The sequence below is a fragment of the Lathyrus oleraceus genome, chromosome 5, assembly GCF_024323335.1.
Source record: "Lathyrus oleraceus cultivar Zhongwan6 chromosome 5, CAAS_Psat_ZW6_1.0, whole genome shotgun sequence".
Lineage (NCBI taxonomy): Eukaryota > Viridiplantae > Streptophyta > Magnoliopsida > Fabales > Fabaceae > Lathyrus > Lathyrus oleraceus.
The window spans coordinates 62,381-85,368 of NC_066583.1; the positions used below are offsets into that span (position 1 = coordinate 62,381).

General features: G+C 38.3%; 1 long non-coding RNA gene and 1 other non-coding gene across 2 annotated transcripts; both read right to left on the reverse strand.

Moving 5' to 3' along the window:
• Positions 1-4,854: 4,854 nt before the first annotated feature.
• Positions 4,855-4,962, reverse strand: LOC127088974 (small nucleolar RNA R71). The gene has a single exon (XR_007790760.1). It is a non-coding gene; the product is annotated as a small nucleolar RNA R71 (small nucleolar RNA).
• A 14,603-nt stretch (positions 4,963-19,565) lies between these two features.
• Positions 19,566-22,513, reverse strand: LOC127085344 (uncharacterized). Its single transcript, XR_007789100.1, has 4 exons — positions 22,304-22,513; positions 22,164-22,215; positions 21,956-22,072; positions 19,566-19,956 (listed from the first exon to the last, which is right to left on the reverse strand). It is a non-coding gene; the product is annotated as an uncharacterized LOC127085344 (long non-coding RNA).
• Between the last annotated feature and the right edge of the window lie 475 nt (positions 22,514-22,988).

Consider the following 22,988-nt stretch of genomic DNA (forward strand, 5'->3'; position numbering starts at 1 on the left):
AACAGATACCCTCGGGGCATTTCCTTAAAATCCCCTGCAGATGATCGTGAATATCTTCCCCAGTGAAGTCGCCAACAGACGAATCCGGTGTCTTATCCCTGCAGAGCTGATCAGAGTGTTGGATTCTTCAATCCCCAGCAGGTTCTCACCACTGTACTTCCCCAAGCGTTTGTTTCAGGACATACACTCCCCAGTAGAGTTGACAGTGCCAGACTATATATCCCCAGCGGAGTTGACAGTGCCAGACTGTATCTTCCCAGCAGAAGTGGCTGCTCCTTAGAGTTCGAGACCAGATCGATAATCCCAATGCCAGATCCATGGTTTCTTTCCTTGAAGCAGAACCTCGGACCGTATCAGTGTTTGCTTCCCCTGCTGAGTCATCTCTCGCAGATCGTGGTTGCCAGAACCACTATCGCTTTCCCCAACAACAGGTTTTCAGTGTCGTTCTCTCCCCAGTCTGAGTCTCGGCATTTCGTCATTGCTAGAACACCGTGTGGCGGGTCATTTCCCTACATAATTCTTTGCGCTGTGCATCTCCAACCGCCTTGCCAGGGTCCAGAAGATGGTGATCATTTCCCCAGCAGATCCCCTTGCCTCAGCTTGGCATTCTACCCAGCATTTTGCATCCCTGCATGTAGAATCATATTGCATTGCATCCTTCCAAATCGCGTAGCATTTCCATTTTCATGGAGCATTACGCCATTGAAAAATTCAAACATACGCATGTAAGCATAAAACATTTTCGGTATCCCAAGTGATAAGCTAGAAGTTGTTTCCAGTACTCAGACTGAAGATTGTTCATGACTTACCTTTGTTATCCCCAGCAAGTGTCATTGGCCCATGCGCCTCCTCTATTATCTTTCCCTATTTCTGCCGATGCTGACAGGCATGAAGTTTTTCCGGTATTCAGACCGAAGTGGCATTCAGGCCAATTTTCCGGTATTCAGACCGAAGTGGCATTCAGGCCAATTTCCGATATTTAGATCGAAGTGGCGTTCAGGCCAGTTTCCGGTATTCAGACCGAAGTGGCGTTCAGGCCAGTTTTCCGATGTTCAGATCGAAGAAGTTTCCGACGTTCAGGTCGACGCAACTTGTGGCATTCAGGCCAGCCTCTCGGTGTTCAGACCGATATTAATAATCTCATATCTCCCGATGTTCAGATCGAAGAAGTTTCCGACGTTCAGGTCGATGCAACTTGTGGCATTCAGGCCAATTTTCCGATGTTCAGATCGAAGAAGTTTCCGACGTTCAGGTCGACGCAACTTGTGGCATTCAGGCCAGCCTCTCGGTGTTCAGACCGATATTAATAATCTCATATCTCCCGATGTTCAGATCGAAGTCATTTCCAGTATTCAGACTGATGAGCGACATTCAGGACATGGTTATTTCTGTGTTACCATTTATTTTGGTATCCAAGTTAACATTCTTTTTCGGTATTCAGACTGACTCTCACCGTACCAGACGGATTCTTCTTTCAAGACCACCTCTTTGCCGATTCTGACCGACATTGTTACTTCACTTCACTTCAGTGCAAATTTTTGGGCTTTTATTGTATTCAATCCCTTGATACCTCGAAAGCACGAAAGCCGCTGCTATCTTCTTTCCAGGTCTCCAGTTGATTGAATAGGGGCAGCTGTAATACCCCAAAATTTACCCTTCATTTTTCCTGGAAGCATACGCTTTACACCTCATGCATGCATTCATTTTTAGATCATTTAACATTAGATACATTGCATTTCATCATGTCAATCAGAATTAGATCCAAGAAACTTTATTTAAAAATATATATATATATATATATATATATATATATATATATATATATATATATATATATATATATATATATATATATATATATATATATATATAAATCTCAGACTTGGACCTCTCTCAAAAGCCCACTAAGCTACCAATATTAGGCTATAAATACTAGAGTTTCAGTGAAACAAATATGGATTCTATTCCTATTACCCTGAGGAAAAAGATAGTGAGAGAAGAGCTAACAGAGTTCAGAGCAGCCTCCAAACCCTGAAGGGAACTCAACTGCACAGAATCACCTCTGCCTCACATAAACCCTAAAGATTGTTTTGTAAACCTCACGGGTGCAACTCAATTTCAATCAAGCTCTCCAATTAGGTTTGCCCTATATCCATCATCTTTATGCCTTTAATTTGAATGCTCTAAATGTATGAGGTATTATGGGTGAATTTGATACCCTGTTGATGCATGTCCTTTTTGTGAATTTTAATGGCATGATTCATGTGGTTACATTTTGATTTGGGGGCAACCCTTGATTACCCTATTTTTTTTGTCTCTAACCTGTTTGTTGAGTTTTTGTGAGGGCTCACATGACTTTTGCAGGGATAACTTGCGTGGTTTTCCACTTTATTTGTGGGATACCCCCTGGAGGTTTCATTCCGATTACCTGTACTGACTCACTTTCTTTGATGGTGTTTAGCTTGGAAGGATCCCTGGGTTTCCCATTCCTCTAACTGCTGTTACTTCAGATCTTTATCCGCGTGGTACTTTTACATTTTTCCCGCATTTTACTGCTTTCCTAGCTGGAAGACCTCGATAGGAGGCAATGTTTTTGTGTTTTTTTTACAGGTTCCTTCGTCAAGGACTGCCTTTTTGCATGAGTTCACCAAGATTTGGTTGCGAGACCCTATCTTGTCCTTTCCTTTTTTAGGTTTACTTCGAGTGTTTCCTTTCCCCCCTTTGGGATGAATAACGCACGGTGGCGACTCTTCTGTCATTTTCTTTCGCCGGTTGTTTTTTCGCGCACTGTATTTTTCAGGTTGCGACACACCCCTCTCCTATATTTTAGGCTCCAGAAGCGCAACAGAGGCACGTTGAAGCCTATTCTTACGCTTGACCCTTGGAACGTGAAGACCATTTACGGAAAGGACTTTTGGAAACCGTTACAAAGTAGACTAATATAAATAGTTGCTTTTAGCCAACCCTGAAGCTCTCTGTCTCTTTCCGCCGTGCAAGCATATTTTTTACAGCATTACTTTTCTACAGCTTTCTACTTTATTTGCAATTTTTATTTTCTTTTCCAGCAAATCGTTTAAGAACTAAATTAATTTTTCACACAATAGTTTCTACACCGGAAACTATTGTGTATCTTTTACTAGATCTAACCTTACGTTAGATCCTAGAATTTTATTCCTTCGCTTTTATTTTCCTGTCCGATTGAAGAATTCAAGAACAAATCCAACCGGTCTGTGGTGGAGTGTTCAAGATTGCTATTAATTACTCAGGTTCTTTAATTTATTGTTTTAATTTATATATGCCTTGCATTACCGTTTATTTATATTGTTTTCCTGATATGGTTTTATTTAAACCGGATAATTGTTTACTCCTGTTTAGCATGTCCGGCTAAGTATTTTAGATATCGGTATGTAAAGTAAGCGGAATGAAGGAATCAAAACTAAGTTGGTTTAATTTCATTTAAAAATAAAGTCACTCTTTTTATGGCCTCAATTTACAGCATTAATCCCAAAGTTTTGTACGAGAGTAAAAGACATAAAAAAGTTAAAATCAATAGAACGAAAGTTTGAGTTTTTAACTGGACAGTGTAAATTGGACATTAATTCTAAATCAGGGCGAAAGCAATTTTTAGAGTTAATTAAATTCTAATCTTTTTCAAAAAGTATTTTTAAAGGTTGAATGTGAGGACGAGAGTTAAGCATTTAAGTTTAATTATATAATCTAAGTCAATAGAGCGAGAGTTTGAGACGAGGGTGTTTAAACGGTTAGTATTTTCTTAAAAAAGAGTTTCTATAGATTCTGTTGTTTTCAAAAAGTGATTTTGGACTTAACTAATAAGTGACAGCTACGTTAATATAAAGTCATGGTCTATTCAACAGAGCGAGAGTTTGAGAAAAGGCTTTTAATCAATAGTGTCTACTGAAAAGATTTATTTTAAAACCAAGAAACCAACGAAGATTTGATTCCCTAATTACGACGAACTACATACCGATATCCGCTTAATTGATATTTAATCTAGATCTTATTTTATTTTTACTTTTCCCCCGAACAATCAAAGTATCATCTGCCTTAGCTTTACGAAGTAACCTTAGAAAACGGTATATCGATTCATAAGTCCCTGTGGGATCGATATCTTTTAAAACTACGCGATAGAACTGTGCACTTGCAGTTAGTACCCCATTCGACTCATAAAGTCGCGATCAAGTTTTTGGCGCCGTTGCCGGGGACTTTTATTTAGTCGATATCGTAACTCTTCTGTTACGCTGTAGAGACTAAGGCTTTTTTTTTTCTTTTTTTTTTCTTTCGTTGATTTGTATGCCACACACTCGCTCACAAGGCGAGCCGTTTTACTTACGAATCAACGACATTGAACTATATCTCTGAGTCTTACGACGAATTCGGGAATATCGTGCTGCAAACAATCTCCCTCCTATCGAAGTGCCCGACCTCAAAAGTCTTCTTCCTTCACCGATACCCGAGATGGCAGAACCAGCTCGTGCTCTTCGAGATTACGCCGCTCCATCACAAGATGAGCCGCATTCGAGCATTGCTCCACCCGCAATCGAAGCAAACAACTTCGAACTTAAGCCTTCGTTGCTACAGGCAGTGCAACAGAATTAATTCTCTGGAAATCCTACCGAGGATCCAAACCTTCATTTATCCGTATTTGTCCAATACGCTGATACTGTTAAAGCTAATGGTGTCACTTCAGAGGCAATTTGACTTCGTCTTTTTCCTTTCTCGTTAAGAGATAAAGCTAGAAGATGGCTTCAGTCTCTTCCTTCCAACTCAGTCACCACATGGAACGAGTTGAAGAAAGTCTTTCTTGCCCGATATTTTCCTCCAAGCAAAACAGCTATGTTGAGAGCCCAGATAAATGGATTTAAACAGAAAGATAACGAGTCTTTTTTTCGAAGCATGGGAAAGATACAAAGACATGATGAGACTTTGTCCACACCATGGTTTAGAGGACTGGTTAGTAATTCATACCTTCTATAATGGTCTCTTGTACAACACAAGATTAACAATAGACGCCGCCGCAGGTGGTGCGCTTATGGATAAACCTTATGCCAATGCTTATCAACTTATCGAAAGCATGGCCCAAAACAATTATCAGTGGGGAAGCGACCGAACAATGGTAGAAAAACCTCAAACGAAAAGTGGCATGTACGAGATAAGTAGCCTTGATCATGTGAATGCAAAAGTGGAAGCTCTTGCCCAGAAAATTGAAAGTTTGAATGTATCACCTCCAGTTACCGTGGTTGCCGCAACTCAAAATTGCGAAGTCTGTGGAATTCAAGGTCACACTCCTGCAGATTGTCAACTCCTAACAGGAATCCAAGCAGAACAAGTGAATTATCCTCAAGGAAATCCCTACTCGCATACCTATAACTCTAACTGGAAGAACCATCCTAATTTTTCATATAAGAGTAATAATGCTTTATACGCACCAGGACAAGCTCCAAATCAAGCCCCAGCTATACCTCCGGGATATCAAAAGCCGATCCCATCTACACCTAACAATAACGTTCCTAGGAAATCCAACTTGGAAATCATGATGGAGAACTTCATAGCTTCTCAACAGCAAACCAATAAAGATTTCTTAAACCAGAATGTACACACTAGCAAACAAATTAAACAACTAGCAAGTAAAGTAGATGCCCTGGCTACCCATAACAAAATGCTGGAAACACAAATCTCACAAGTAGCTCAACAACAAGCGCCTACTGCTGCCCCAACTGGTACATTTCCTGGACAGCCCCAAACTAACCCGAAAAGCCACGCTCATGCAATCATATTAAGAAGTGGAACGGAAGTAGAAGGACCGTTTGATCCAAGGATGGAAAACCAAAACTCTAAAAAGTCAACTGAGGAAGAAAGTAAACCTAAGGAAAAGGAAGAGAGTAATAAGGAAACCATAGAAAAGAAAGAACCTTATGTACCTCCACCACCTTATAAACCACCTATCCCTTACCCTCAAAGGCTTATTAAAACCAAAGACGCGGGCCAATTTAAAAAATTCGTTGACTTACTGAAACAATTAAACGTCACAATTCCATTTACAGAAGTTATTACGCGGATTCCCTCATATGCTAAGTTCTTAAAAGAAATTCTTTCTAATAAAAGGAAACTTGAAGATAGCGAAACCGTTACACTCACTGCTGAATGTAGCGCCATAATCCAGAATATGCCTCCAAAACTTAAGGATCCTGGTAGTTTCTCTATACCCTGTCACATAGGAAAATTTGTCATAGATAAAGCCTTATGCGATTTAGGAGCCGGTATTAGTGTTATGCCTTTATCCATATGCAAGAAACTGGAAATGGGAGAATTAAGACCAACTAAAATGTTTGTGCAATTAGCAGATCGTTACGTTAGATATCCTGTAGGAATTCTTGAAAACGTTCCCGTGCGCATAGGTCAATTCTACATTCCAACCGATTTTATAATTATGGACATAAGAGAAGATGATGTTACACCCATTATATTGGGAAGACCATTCTTAGCAACCGCCGGTGCTATCATAGACGTAAAATGAGGACGACTCACTTTCGAAGTAGGAGAAGAGAAAATTGAGTTCATTCTCTCCCAATTTTTGAAAGCACCTGCAATAGAATACACATGTTACTTCATGGATATCATCGATGAATGCATAAAAGAAACGGAGTTAGAAAATGACAAATTGTCTGACTATCGTGTAGAAGACAAACTTAACCAATGTTTAGCAATAACACCGGACCCTACACAATGCCTTAAGAAACCAACCCTCGACCTAAAAACACTTCCCAAAAATCTGAGATATGAATTCCTAGACTTAGAACTTGAACGACCAGTAATAGTTAATGCAGACCTAGGAAAACTCGAAACCGAAAAACTCCTACATATCTTAAGAAAATATCCAACCGCACTAGGATACAACATCACCGATCTTAAAGGGATAAGTCCTTCTATTTGTATGCATTGCATCATGCTAGAAGAAGACTGTAAAACCTCTAGGGAACATCAAAGGAGACTAAACCCGATCCTGAGTGAGGTAGTGAAGAAGGAAGTAACAAAGTTATTAGAAGCAGGTATCATATATCCTATATCTGATAGCAAATGGGTTAGTCCTGTACACGTAGTACCAAAGAAAGGAGGTATAGTTATTGAAAATGAAAAAGGAGAAACTATAACCAAACGAATCGAATCGGGATGGAGAATGTGCATCGACTATAGGAAACTAAACAAAGCAACCCGAAAAGATCATTTCCCTTTACCATTCATAGACTAGATGTTAGAACGATTAGCAAAACATTCTCATTTCTGCTATCTAGACGGTTATTCAGGCTTCTTTCAAATACCAATTCACCCTGATGACCAAGAAAAGACAACATTCACATGTCCTTTTGGTACCTTCGCTTATCGTCGAATGCCGTTTGGCTTGTGCAATGCTCCCGCAACCTTTCAAAGGTGCATGATGGCAATATTCGCCGATTTTCTCGAAAATATCATGGAAGTATTTATGGACGATTTTTCCGTATGCGGACAAAGCTTTGAAGAATGTCTTGAAAACCTAGAAAGAGTTCTAGAGCGATGCGTAAAAGTAAACCTAGTACTTAATTGGGAAAAATGTCACTTTATGGTACAAGAAGGAATTGTTTTAGGACACATCATATCAAATAGAGGAATTGAAGTAGACAAAGCCAAAATAGAAGTAATCGAAAACCTTCAACCTCCGAAAATTGTGAGAGAAGTACGAAGCTTCTTAGGACACGCCGGTTTTTACCGACGATTCATTAAAGATTTCTCTAAAATAACTAAACCTTTGACCGGATTATTAATGAAAGATGCTGAATTCATCTTTGACAATAAATGTTTAGAAGCATTTCAAACGCTTAAACAAGCATTGATCTCCGCACCAATAATGCAAACCCCGGATTGGAATGAACCATTCGAAATAATGTGTGACGCAAGTGATTACGCCGTAGGCGCTGTTTTAGGACAACGAAAGGATAAAAAACTTCACGTCATATATTACGCAAGTAGAACTCTAGATGAAGCACAAATGAATTACGCCACGACCGAGAAAGAACTTTTAGCAGTAGTATTTGCACTAGATAAATTTCGTTCTTACTTGGTCGGAGCTAAAATAATCGTTTACACCGACCACGCCGCCATTAAGTACCTCTTAACAAAAAAGGATGCTAAACCTAGACTCCTAAGGTGGATCTTGTTGCTACAAGAATTCGATCTGGAAATCAAAGATAAAAAAGGAACTGAAAACGTAGTAGCAGATCACCTCTCTAGACTCGAAAACCTGGAACCGGAAAGAACATCGATCAACGATGATTTCTCGTACGATAAACTTATAGCTACTTTGGAAGAAAATAAAGCTGATAAACAGGTAGAGACCACCTTGGCTATATGTGCTACACCATGGTACGCTGACTTCGTCAATTATTTAGCTGCCGGAATAGTTCCACCTAATTTAGCTTACCAACAAAAGAAACGATTCTTCCATGACATAAAACATTATTACTGGGATGACCCTTTACTTTTCAAAAGAGGCCCCGATGGTATTTTCCGTCGGTGTATACCTGAAGAAGAGATAGAGAATATAATCCAACACTGTCACTCCGCTCCTTATGGTGGACATGCAAGTACATCCAAGACCTGCTCCAAAATCCTAAAAGCCGGTCTTTATTGGCCAAACATATGGAAGGATGTGCATGAGGCTATCAAGAAATGTGATAGATGTCAACACACAGGAAACATATCTAGACGTGACGAGATGCCACAAAAGGGCATTTTGGAAGTAGAGATTTTCGACGTGTGGGGAATAGATTTCATGGGACCTTTTCCACCTTCTTTCGGTAACAAGTACATACTCGTAGCGGTTGACTACGTATCAAAATGGATTGAAGCTATAGCTTCTCCAACAAACGACACACGAGTAGTAACTAGACTCTTTAAGAATATAATATTTCCGAGATTTGGTGTCCCAAGAATAGTAGTCAGTGATGGTGGATCGCATTTCATATCTAAGATACTCGAAAAACTACTATTTAAGTATGGTGTAAGACATAGAGTAGCGACACCTTACCATCCTCAAACCAGTGGACAAGTGGAGGTGTCTAACAGATAAATCAAACAAATATTGGAAAAAACAGTCGCCACCTCAAGAAAAGAATGGTCATCGAAACTACCAGAAGCTTTATGGGCATATCGAACCGCTTACAAAACTCCCATAGGGACAACCCCATTTAAGCTTATTTATGGAAAATCTTGCCACCTCCCGGTAGAATTAGAACATAAGGCCTACTGGGCTATTAAAAATCTAAATTTAAACTATAAGGCCGCTGGTGAAAAGCGAATTCTTGACATAAACGAATTAGAGGAACTTCGACAAGACGCCTACGAAAATGCCAGAATCTACAAAGAAAGAACGAAAAAATGGCATGATAAACGTATATCCAGAAAAATCTTCAAACAAAGCGATATAGTCCTTTTGTTCAACTCTAGACTTAAGTTATTCCCAGGAAAACTACGTTCTAGATGGTCAGGCCCTTTCCAAATCACCAATGTCTTTCCAAGTGGAGCTGTGGAAATTAAAGGCAAATCTATGGAACCATTTATCGTAAACGGGCAGCGTCTAAAACATTATCATTATGCAGAGAACAATGAAGATCCACAAGTCCTGCACTTAGACGTAATGCCTCCAGAATATATAGATTATATTTGATAGTTCTTATGTCGAGCTTGCGACATTAAACAAAGCGCTTCGTGGGAGACAACCCACAAATATTTTTATTTTTATTTCTTCTTTAATTATTCTTTTAAATTTTATTTAGTATTCATTCTGAATTTATTTTAACTTATAAGTTATTTTTCTTCTTTTCTTCTTTCGGCATTTGGCCAAATCCTGACTAAAACTCTTGTTTTTCTTTTCTCTAGCTAACACTAACCTGATGGGACAAATTGATCGTATGGGTATCAAATTCAGAGGGAAAGGTCAGAAACAAAAGTTTGAGGAACTAGCAGAGAGAGAGATGCTACCTAGTTTGTATGCTGATGATTGGGCAATGACTGCCCTTGGACTAAGAGAGAGTGTCTTGTATTATGCCCGGAAATAATTATAACACCATCATTCAAGCCTTGATGTCAGAACAAGACGCCCTCAGAGAAGAGTTAGCTAACATGGGACAAGAATTTCTGGGATACATGAGCAGTATGAAAAATCAGTTCCACGAGTTGCTAAACCGTGTTAACTCCTTTGCTCCTCCAGCCAGAGATCATGCAAGTGGCTAGAAGTTGTTTTTCTTAGTTACTTAGTTTTAGTTTAGGCTATTTATTAATTTTGTTTCGCATTATTTTTAATATTAGTATTTGTTTTTCTTTCGCATGTTTGCTTTTGTTTTCCAATGTTACATTATGATTATTTTATGAAGCTATTGCATTATTGGTTTATTTTATTTTGATCTATGCAATTTCTATAATTACAAATAATGATATCCACTATATGCTAATAATTACTATGCCTGTTGAAAAAAATACACATATTATGGTAGTAGAATAGCATGCAAGGCAATTTAAAAGCATTACAATAGCAAAATAAAATAAACATAAGCAAAACAAAATAACAAAAATAAAATATAATAATAAAAGCAGAGTATGAAGAACCCACGCAAATGACCGTTACAAGCTGACTGTGTGACGAGCGTCACACAAGCCATCACGGTCGTACACCAAGTGCCTGTGACGCCCGTAACACCCCTGTCACGAGCGTGACACCTTCAGACTAGGTGAACGTTAGTAACCGTTGGAGACACGACCGTTACACCACCCCACCTTTTTACCTTCCCCATTCATTCACCCATTTACTCACATTTACCCATATTTATTTATTTTTCATCCACTCCCTTTCCAACTTCCAAATTTTTTCCTATAAATACCCACCATACCTTTCTTCATACACCACAAACCATTCTATAAAATACATTTCATTTTCTTACCTTCTACTTCTTTCAACCCACTTATCAGTATGGCGGGAAACCAAGAATTCGGAAATATCATCTTCCGATCCGAAGATGATAATTATCAAAGGGAGAAGTTCGAGCGTTTCCAACAGCGAGGTGTCCTATCTACCAGGTATCCTAATTTAAATTGTTTACAAGAATTAGGATTACTTCAAGGTATCCAATGGATGCTCCGCCTTGCTGATTTAACCTTTCTATGCACTCATAATCAACCTACCTACCCATCTCCCACCTTAGAATTTTTAAGTTCTTATTCGTACAACACTCCCACCGGTGAAGACGAGTACTTAACCGGTACCGCAACCTTCCGCATGTTCAACACCGAATACTCACTATCCCAGGATCAGCTGAGTGCCATGCTACAGTTCCCTGTAGAAGATCGAGTCCACCCAAGAATCCCTCCGAACTCCCAGTGGCAAATAAACGCCTTCGACCTCTTTAGGAAAATATCCGGTGTGGAAACCGGTAATTGGGATGCACTACTTGCTTCTAATATACATAACCCAACCATCCGGTACTTTATCCGCATCCTGCAAAACACAGTTTTTGGAAGACCGAACAACAGCAAAGTCAACGCCAAGGAATTATTCTTCCTCCACTGCGTCTTTGAAATGGATACAAAGGTAAACGCTGCTTCTTTCTTATTTCATCATATCCGCACCCTATGTGCTAGAGGCCGCCAACCTTTCGTGATTGGAGGATTAATAACCACAATAGCACTTGGCTTAAATCTAGGAGACCGACTTCAACATTTACAAGCTCTCCCACCCCTATTTATGGATATAAGCTATTGTCGGTCCAGCCGCCTAATCAAAAATAGGGTAGGCGGAAGGTATTATCTTATGGTGAGTAACCACGAAGTCCCAAGCGTTGTGTTACCCAACATTGCCCTCACAGATGTCACCAACCCCAACCGCTTCATCTACGACCTTAATGCTCCCGAAGCTACTGAGCCCTCACACGCAAACCCGTCTCCAGACGAGTTTGAAGAAATGGAGCAAGGCGATCAGGTTCCTGCACAACAATCAGTCCCGCTCAACCCTTCCGATAACACAGCTGGACCATCCTCACGACGTCGTCGACGAAGAAGGCCAGCAACCAACGACGACATCATGGATGCTATTGATGGTATGCAAGCGCAGAATCTCGAAGTGATGCAAATGATGCGCCAGATGCAACAACAACAGGAAGCGAGAAATGCCATAACCGACCAGCGGTTCACTGAGTTGCTCAGCAGGTTTGACGACTTAGAAGTACGTCAACGATCACCAGGTCCAAGAACAAGAGGCGGCAGACAGCATTGACTTTAGTTTCTTTTTCTTTTTTTTCTATTTCTTTTGTTTTCTTTGAAACATTAGGGACAATGTTCTAGTTAAGTGTGGGGGGGGGGGGGGGGGGGAACCTTGTTCTTTCAATCTTCCCTTTTTCAAGTATGTTATCTTTCCTTTCAATGTTATTTCTCTTTCTTATTATTATGAAAAATAAATAAATTATTATAATATATATTTATTTTAAGTTAAGTCCCTAGTGTGAAAAATTCTTATTATCTATCCCCCTCAAAATTTTCTTGAGCCATAACAAAAATTCAACACACTCAGTAAGTATAAAGGTTGCTTATTTTATCAAACTTGAGTAAAATTAAGACAAAAAAAAATTATTATTACCGCCCCAACGCTCTAAACAAACCTCAACATGTTAGATCAGGAAAAAGTACCTATTATACCAATCCCTTGAACTTTTAGTTTTATAGTAACCCCGAGTAGTTTATACAAGAAGTCAGCACCATCTTAATAGCAAACTACGTGGAGAGCCGATGAATATAAGTGAATGATTCCCAAAACAAATATATATATATATATATATATATATATATATATATATATATATATATATATATATATATATATATATATATATATATCAGGAAATGCACTAATTAAGTTAGGTGATCCTTACCAGATCATTTAATCTAAATGTTGCAGATCATACAAAAGCATACGAAAGATCCATTATGAGTTGGTTCAGCAGGTATTTGGTGCTGAACTTGGTAGGGCAGACTACGGTCCGATCCCCCGCAATTTGCAATGGACTAAATAACGAAGTTATCCGACTTATGTACCAGAGCTTCTAGCTAAAAGGGGATCAGAATCACTAACCGGTCACTCCACTATGTGTGCGAAACAATAAAGGGCTTAATGTGATTTCGCTAGAATGAAAACGGGTGAAATAAGAGTAAAAGAACTAGGCTAGCTATAATAGCATGACTCGAACTGGTTTGCATAAGGTAAGGTTATCTGAGGTTGTAACGGTAGTTGTTGATGTCAAGATTAAACTCAAGTTACCTCTAAACAAGATCTACTTGCAACCTAGTACGAATTGATGTGTGTTTTGAAATTTCACCTGGCCAAATTTTTAAAACGATTTTTATACTGTATCTTGCTTGAGGACAAGCAAAGGTCTAAGTATGGGGGAGTTTGATAACATGAAATAATATCACATTTTTGGACTCGATTTAATTAAATTATATTATTATTTGTTTCGCTTTATTTCATTTTATCCGATATTACTTGGTATTTTTCCTTCTATTTGTCTTAGGTAACTTATTTGAAGCATAAGTGAAAAAGGAAGGAAAAGGGGGTGCAAAAAGATGAGGAAAGCAAAAGCCCAGCCCACAATTACAAGCCAGGAGCGCTGAACCTGTGACGACCGCCACACAAGGTGTGACGAGCGTCACGCCTTACTACCTTGTGTTACGAGCGTAACACATGGTGTGACGCCCGTAACACCCCTCTCCTATATTTTAGGCTCCAGAAACGCAACAGAGGCACGTTGAAGCCTATTCTTACGCTTGACCCTTGGAACGTGAAGACCATTTACGGAAAGGACTTTTGGAAACCGTTACAAAGTAGACTAATATAAATAGTTGCTTTTAGCCAACCCTGAAGCTCTCCGTCTCTTTCCGCCGTGCAAGCATATTTTTTACAGCATTACTTTTCTACAGCTTTCTACTTTATTTGCAATTTTTATTTTCTTTTCCAGCAAATCGTTTAAGCACTAAATTAATTTTTCACACAATAGTTTCTACACCGGAAACTATTGTGTATCTTTTACTAGATCTAACCTTACGTTAGATCCTAGAATTTTATTCCTTCACTTTTATTTTCCTGTCCGATTGAAGAATTCAAGAACAAATCCAACCGATATGTGGTGGAGTGTTCAAGATTGCTATTAATTACTTAGGTTCTTTAATTTATTGTTTTAATTTATATATGCCCTGCATTACCGTTTATTTATATTGTTTGCCTGATATGGTTTTATTTAAACCGAATAATTGTTTACTCCTGTTTAGCATGTGTAACACCCCAAAATTTGTCCTCCTCATTCATGCATTCATTTAGCATTTCATATTTCATTTCATCATGTCAATCAGAATTAGATCCAAGAAACTTTTTTAAAAAAAAATAAAAAATAAAATAAATAAATAAATAAATAAAAATAAATAAATAAAAATAATAATAAATAAATAAATAAAATATAATAGAAAAAACTTAGACTTGGACCTCTCTCATTTGAGCCCACAAAGCCATGAAAATCAGGTTATAAAAGAGGGAGATCAGACAGAAAAAGGAAGAAAAGCAAAATACTCTGAGGTTTCCTTGGAACAAAACCCTAGACAAAACCTGAAGAGAAACCTGACAGAGAACTCAGAGCAACCCCCAGGAAGCTCTGAAAAATTCAATCTGACTCACACACTTTCATCTCACGCAAACCCTAACATTGCCTTGCAAACCCAACCGTGCCATTTGATTTCAACCGGTCTCTCCCATCAGACTCTTGCAGAGATGGTTTGCGTGGTTTTCCCACTTTATTTGTGGGATACCCCCTGGAGGTTCATTCCGATTACCTGTACTGACTCACCTTTCTTTGATGGCATTAGCTTGGGAGATCCCTGGGTTTCTTACTCCTTTGATTGCTGTTACTTCGGATCTTTATCCGTGTGGTACTTTTACCTCTTTTCTGCATTTTATCGCTTTCTTAGCTGGAAGACCTCGATAGGAGGCATTTGTTTTCTTTTGTTTATTTACTTCTGAGCCCCTTGTTGGCACATTTACTTTATACATGTTTGTTTTGTATGTGTTCGTATCCCTGCAGGTAGCGCGGTTCCTTCGTCAAGGACTGCCTTTTTGCCCTTGAGCATCCCAAACCCTAAAACCCAAAGCAACACGTTAACTCCTTCTACTACAGGCGAGTAAGTCTCCAAAGGTCGAGCATCCGGTAGATTGCGTAGTGACGTCGTTCGTCCAAAACCCAATCCATAACCCCATAGTTAGCCGAACTACGTTTTGCTCTAATTCTCAGGCCATATGAGATACGTAGGCATAAGACGCGATGTCTTAGCGAGCACACATCCCCCCAACCCATAGGTCAGCCGAGCTACGAAGACTCTGATTCTCATATTCAGATAAGATACGTATGCAGTGGATGCGACATCCGCGCGAGTCATTTTCATTTAACCCTTTTTTTTTTGTAAACAGCACAAGATAAACTCACACCCTTTAGACAAGAACTACAAAAGTGGATCCCGTAGAGTACTACGGATGCGTAGGGGTGCTAATACCTTCCCTTCGCATAACCGACTCCCGAACCCAAGATTTGGTTGCAAGACCCCGTCTTGTCCTTTCCTTTTTCAGGTTTACTTCGAGCGTTTCCTTTCCCTCCTTTGGGATGAATAACGCACGGTGGCGACTCTTCTGTCATTTTCTTTCGCCGGTTGTTTTTTCGCGCACTGTATTTTTCAGGTTGCGACAGCTAGCGACTCCATTGGGGATATAAAGAAGTTGACCTCTTGCTGGTCCATCTTCCCTAACACTACTAGAAAAACAGTTATTAGCGTCGGCTACTTTCAGACGCTAAAGGTGAAAAAACAGACACTAATATGTGGTTAGCGTCGGTTTAGCGTCGGTGTCGGGCCTTGAATAAAAGTTGCGAAGCTACTGTGTAACGTCGGCTAAAGATACACCGAGGCTACGTAGCCTCGGTGAAACGGAGGCTAACGCGGACACTAATGAGACCGACGCTATATTGTTTCAAAACCATGAAAAGTTAATATTATGTTTAGCGTTGGCCTGTCCGACTCTAAAGTCAACAAAAAAAGTCAACTTTTTTTATGCATCGATCGACTGGCATTGAGGTCAATTTATAAAACTCAAGAAAAAACATATAGCGTCCGTAGCACCGACTCTAAAGTCAACATAGAAAAGTCTATAATAATATTTAGCCTTGCATAGACCGACTCTAAAGTCAACAAAAAAGGACAATAAAGATGTTTATAGTCGGGTTGCAACATGACAACCTCACTCGAACAAATTTTTTCAATCCACTCCATCAACCGAACAATATCATATTTATGGTAAAACATTTGGAAACAATTTTAATCATTCGTGAAAGAAACTACAAAAGTTCTATCCACATTAACTTTCAAAAAACATACACAAAAAGTAATCACATCCGAGATTAATTCGTTCTACTAAAAGTACAAGATCAATCTTCATCTAATGATTGATCATCCAAATCGTCATCATAATGATGAGAATGTGATACAAAAGTTGAAGTGTCAAATTTCTTCATCATAAATTCCTTCCAAGCATTCATCTCCCTCTCCATCCTTTGTGCAGTCTCGGTAGCAGCTTTTGCAGCCTCGGTAGCAGCTCGCATTGCTTCGTTAGCCTCTTGTAATTGGGTCGTTGCAGCCTCGGCAATTTGTTCAGCTCTAATTCTAGCTGCTCTTTCAGCTTCTAATGACATCCCAAACATAGAGTGTTGAGGAGTTTGTCATTTTTTGGGTAAAACTTTTTGATCCACGTTTTAGATTAATAGCTAAATCTGCAGCGCCATAAACCCGACCACGGTTACGGCCCCCAGCAGCCTCTGTCCATAGCTGATTTACACGCTCTCCATCTAACACTTGAACAACCTCTCCATTCCCTTCTTCAGTTGGCTGAAGTTCTGCATCAAACTTCTCTTTAAAAGTCTTCTGCATAACACAACATTATAATGCTAAGTTAGTGCTCTGTTAAGAATTTAGAGATGATATGTTGGTTAGAAGTTAGTGCTCTGTTAAGAATTGTTAGAATTTGTTAAATGTTGTTAAAAGGTTGAATCAGTTAACTATTTATAATGCTAAGTTTGTTTGAGTTACATAGTTAGTAATAGTTAGTTATGTTAGGGTTAGCTCTACTAGAAAGATGCTAAATTCTATTAGTAAGGTCTGTTAGTGAAATACTTGGTGTCAGCTTTAAAATGAACAAATCAGTTGGCTTGAGTTTGTAATTAAAAAAAAGTTAGAAAATTGTTAGTGTGATTTACAATTAGTTTTGCAATTACAGTTAGGAAAAAAATGTTAATGTTCGTAGGTTAAGTCGTTAGGAAAATGTTAACTGTTAGAAATCAGTAAAGAAAATGATTATGTCAATGCAATTGAATTAATGATTATTGGATGATTACACAGTTTTACAGGTGAATGGTTTTTTGTTGACTCTGAAGTTGCTATGCTATGCTCCTTGTTGATTAATAGAACGAATTATCACAAAAGTTAGAGTTAGTTTACATGGATAGAGTTAGCAGTTTTGAAACTCTATTAGAATTATATACCAACCTTAATTGGACTGCAAGTAAAAAAAATAGTTCGAATTAGTGGTTAGCATGGTTAATTGAATGTTTGATTTCTGTTAGTGTTAGGAGTCGGATTAGTGAGTAATGTTGAGTTGTTAGCACGTCACTGTCAGTAGGTTGAAAAAGTAAGGAATATTTAACAGCAAGATAACACAAGCAATTGTATCATTCTTATACAGTTATGCCAATGAAACTCAAAATGGTTATGCCCCATATCTATCTAAGAAAAGTCCCATATCTGCCAAATGGCTATGCCAATGAAACTCAAGATAACACAACAAGTTTAAAGTCCCATATCTATCTAAGAAAAGAATCAATAATAATAATAGTATTTGTGCGCTGTCTCATGCATTGTCACTATAGCAATCGACACATCCACGTTGTGCTCAGAAATCTAATGGGACTGATAATTATTTTGCCTAAATTGTCACTATAGCAAACAAAGATACACATCACTAGTGTTCATACTCATTCGAGTTACTGAATGTTGCACGTGAAGTTGCTTTTGAATGTGAAGGTGTGCCTAAATTGATTAAAGACGTGGGATGTTCCTTACAAAATAAACCAATTGAAGAATGGAAAGTGTCGTTAGATAATCTTAAACATTAGTTAATATATATCTATCCATATAAAGTGACAAATCCATAATTTTAGTTCCTATTTTGAAAAGCAGCAACAACAAACAGTTTATGGGACTTTAAACTGTTTTTCTGTAATAATAGTTAATAAGGCTGAATCTTGGTGGAATAAGTAGCACCTGCCTTCCAACCTGCAGGTATTGTGAACCGTGATCCCACCCAATTGGACCCAACATTGCTACTCACTTGAAACCTCAATCGGATTTCATTTTCAAACTGATAGCAGGAAGTAGGAATTTCAAACTGATAGCAGGAATTTCAAACTGATTGCAGGAATTTCAAACTGATATCAAACAGCACAGCAAATATTGATGCAGGAATTTCAAACAAATATCAAACAGCACAGCAAACTGATTGCAGGAATTTCAAACTGATAGTTAAACATAGAACTTGTGCTATTATATCTAACTTACATTAGACTATAAAAATGGATAACTAGATCCTTTTTGGAGAGTTTAATTTGAATAAGTCTGCTTCTGAAAGCATGGATGCAAATATTGATGCAGTAAAATTTACGAGAACTTACATAAGTAGATGCAGCACGACTGTCAACCCATTCACCATTTTTCCTCTTGTGTGTTTTTAAAAATAACTCATCGGGACGCAGATCCCTTTGAAGTTCACGTGACTACAAAAATCAAATAATCCAATAATCAATACAGAATACGAGTAAAACTGTCAAGATATAAAGAATCTTCATAATTATCGGGACGCAGACCAATGATGTATAGGTTTATAAAATTGTTTGCGTATCGCATAATTAATGGCACCAGCAACTTCTTTGGCAGGAACTAGCCTACAAAATACAATAATAAAACTACTAAATTATTAAGAATCATATGGATAGTAATATTCTCAACTTTCTTAACAGGTTATATATATTTTAGACAAAATACAATAATAAAACTACTAAATTATTAAATTATGAGAATATATATGACTTACCCAGTACCAGATGGTTTTATAATAACTTTCCCATTCTCATCTATTGTTGGCACAAGAGGGGTAATAGTTTCTTGACCCACCGCCTCATCCTCATCAGCATCCACATCTTCCTCCTCTGCCAAATTTGAAGGGCTAGCCATTGTTTGAAGGTTTATACTTTGAGGGCCAGCCATTGTTTGATGGCTTAAAGTTGGAGTAAGCATAAAACTGAATTTCTCAGAGGTAGTGGCATGAACAGGTACTACAGTTGGAGTTGGTGTTGGCATCGACGATGCAGCCTGCACAGGCGATGCTGCCTGAGCTGGTGTTGGCATCGACGATGCAGCCTGCACGGACGATGCTGCCTGAGCTGGTGTTGGCATCAACGATGCAGCCTGCACACACGATTTTTTAGAAGCTGATGTTGGCATTGATGATGCAACCTGCACGGACGATGCTTCCTGAGCTGGTGTTGGCATCGACGATGCAGCCTGCACAGATGATTTTTTCGAAGCTGATGTCGGCATCGACGATGCAACCTGCACGGACGGTGCTGCCTGAGCTGGTGTTGGTGCCGATGATGCATCCTGCATAGACAATGTTGTTTGAGCAGGTTTCCTAACGATATGCTTCTTGTTAATTATGCGATTTCGTTCTTCTTGAAGTTTTCCTGGTGCTAATACCTTAGCTTTTCCACCTCTTTTAGTCATCTGTTGTCATAAAAATAAAAGGATTAGTCAGTCTCACACTCTTAACATTATCATAACATTATCAAATGCAGTTTCTGATAAAATTAAAAGTAAAAGAAAAGAAACAATGTTGTTTCTGATAATTCAAATGCAGTTGCCAAACATTATCATAACACGCAAAAACCCCTCCAAACATCAACAACAGCAAAAACCTCTCCATACTGTGGCGAGTCCGAAAACTGCCACGTATACCTACCATAGCGCCGCAGTTACGGATATTTGATAACACAACACTGCTCTACAGGAAACAATTTGAGCAATTTACAACATAGCCAATGCGCAATCCAAGGGAAACCGAAAAGAGAAAAACACAACATAGCCAATGCGTGTTCGAAATCAAAATAAAGTTCAAAAATTTGTAAATCATACACTTAGCTCGAACTATGAGTTTAAACAAGTGGTAACCACAATCAAACAATTCTCTTATAACAATTAGAGTTAACGGTGCCGACAAAAACTAACGGTAACTATAACCAAACCGTTTACGCAAACAGAGCCGTACAGTGCAAAAAGAAGAAACAAAATAGATTATGATTATTTACAATGTTATTCCAAAAGTAACATCCAATTATCCATTTCACTATGCTTCACAAGCAGGGTATAACAGAATATCTTATTTGCAAGGAAAATGGAAATTTAACATCCAATCATCCATTAAAACACAAGGAAGCACAAGACAAACAAGACAGTAGGAATGGAGAAATCAGAAACACGTGAAGCTAACTCGGGGAATCGAGAAACATATTGATTTCAAAAATATGGATGAACTGCTAGCACAACAGGACAACAACACAAGACAGAACAAAGGAACACTTCTCAATTGCAGTCACTAGAAGCAAGCAAAGCACTAACTAAGACACATCAACAACAGTTAGAAAACAAGCACTAATAATCAGGTCACAAATATATAGCAGACACACAGATTGTTACAAATGGCTGATACTGGCACTGCAACTCACATCAGAAATCAGTTATGGAATGCAGGCACAGCAGATAATTCAAGAAGCACAACAGCCAAATCAGGTGGCACAATGAAAACATCACCTTCAGCCTGAAGAAAGGAAGGCTCAACAGCAAATATCTCATCAAGAACAGGACAATCTAGAGCATTAGAGGACATACATCAAGCAACAAAAGGGAAACTAAACTACAGATATGAGTTCATCTATAAAGCACTCAAGTAGCCGCATCATCAATACACAATGCAACAACTGGAAATTACTCGGAGGCAACATCATCAAGAGAACCACATGAAGGACATTCAAGATAAGAGGAAGGATGAAAACATGCATCAATATCATCAACATACCAGAAACCTTGGTTCCACAAAAACAAATCTAAACCAGCACAAAATTTTTCAGCTCTTTTAGTTTGACCCCATAAGAAATAATTAAGCAGAACTTAGGAAATTCCATAGCCTCCTCATAACCACAAAATCAATTCATAAATAATTCTCAACAGCTTCACTTATTCCAAATAATTGTATAATAACTAAAGTGTTAAGTATTTCAAACTTCAAACATTGCAACAGTAAAATTATTCGACCTCATTTTTGTCATGATAAGATCCGGTGCCTGATCAAAGGTTTGATGTAATCACGGGCAAAATTTCTTGTCAAAGTCGTGATGTTCATTCAAGCACGTGCTTGTTTAGAAACCATACTGTCAAACTTATTTCTGATGGCTCACAAACACAGGTAGAAACTATATAGCAGAGCAATCAAAATCACATTTAACACCACACATATGTTCATAACAGGAGTATCATAGAAACTATACAGCTTTCACAAACACAGCTTTCACTACTGATGCAAACAGTTAATAAATTTGAGTCCAGAAAAAACATTTCCTTCAAAATAAATTATAACCCCAACCTTGAGAAATACTAACTGATGCAAACACTAACTATTGCAAACACTAACAGTTCAGTCTGGTTCCAAATTAACATAGGGATGACTAACCTTGAGAAAGAGTTGTCTTTGCAAAATCCCGGATGATATAGTGCTTCGGTTCCAAATTAACTTGCATTCAACAACTGCTTACTGCCTCCACTAAGTAAGATGAGCATTCTTGAAAACCTACATTCAGAAAACCAATTAGCAAATAATTTGATTTTTGTAGTTTCAGACTTAAAGGAGACTTTAAACATATTTGGAAACAATACTAAACTTGCAAAGAAAAGTTGATTCCAGCATCCACAAAGCCGATAGTTCTGGAAAACCTACATTCAGAAAACATAAAACATATGACTATCTCATACTCATTAAACCAAAACTCCATGGAAATCACTTGAGATGAATATGCATTACCTTTGATGATTCAGAAACCCTTTAACGAGGGATTTTGAATTAGGGATTCTTCAATGGATTCACGGATTAGGGATTCACGAATCGGTTCACGAAATAGGGAAAAAAGGGATTCACGATTTAGCATGGAATTAGGGTTTTCGTTTTGTGAAATGAAATGGAGGGAGAGTGAAAAATGACGAGGGAAAAGGAAAGAGGGAAATAAGCTGTCGCGCAATTTTTGGTCCGAAATAGAAAATTCCATAGAGTCCGCCAAGCGGACTCTAATTAATAAATAAAATACTTAAACCTTAAATATATATATATATTATAGATAAATAAATGGAAAATGTATATGTTATAAGAATAGAGTCGGCTCAGCGGACTCTAAGTAAATAAATACTAATTAAAAAATAATGCTACTAGATAGAGTCGGTCTCACCGACTTTAAATAAATTAATCAAACATTCTTCAAAGGTAACATAACAAGTAGTGTCGGTTTTGCCGACACTGATAAAAAAAATAACTTGTCTTAAAAGATGTACCTAGATAGAGTCCGTTAGTGTAGGCTTAGCCGACACTAATAGTGTCCGTGTCGGTGGCCGACTCTAAACTAGGAGGCTAAAATGACTTATTCTAGTAGTGTAAGCGAGTCCCTCCTAGCTTGTGTGATTTCTTGTTTATTGGGTGTTCATGCTTTTGTACCTTT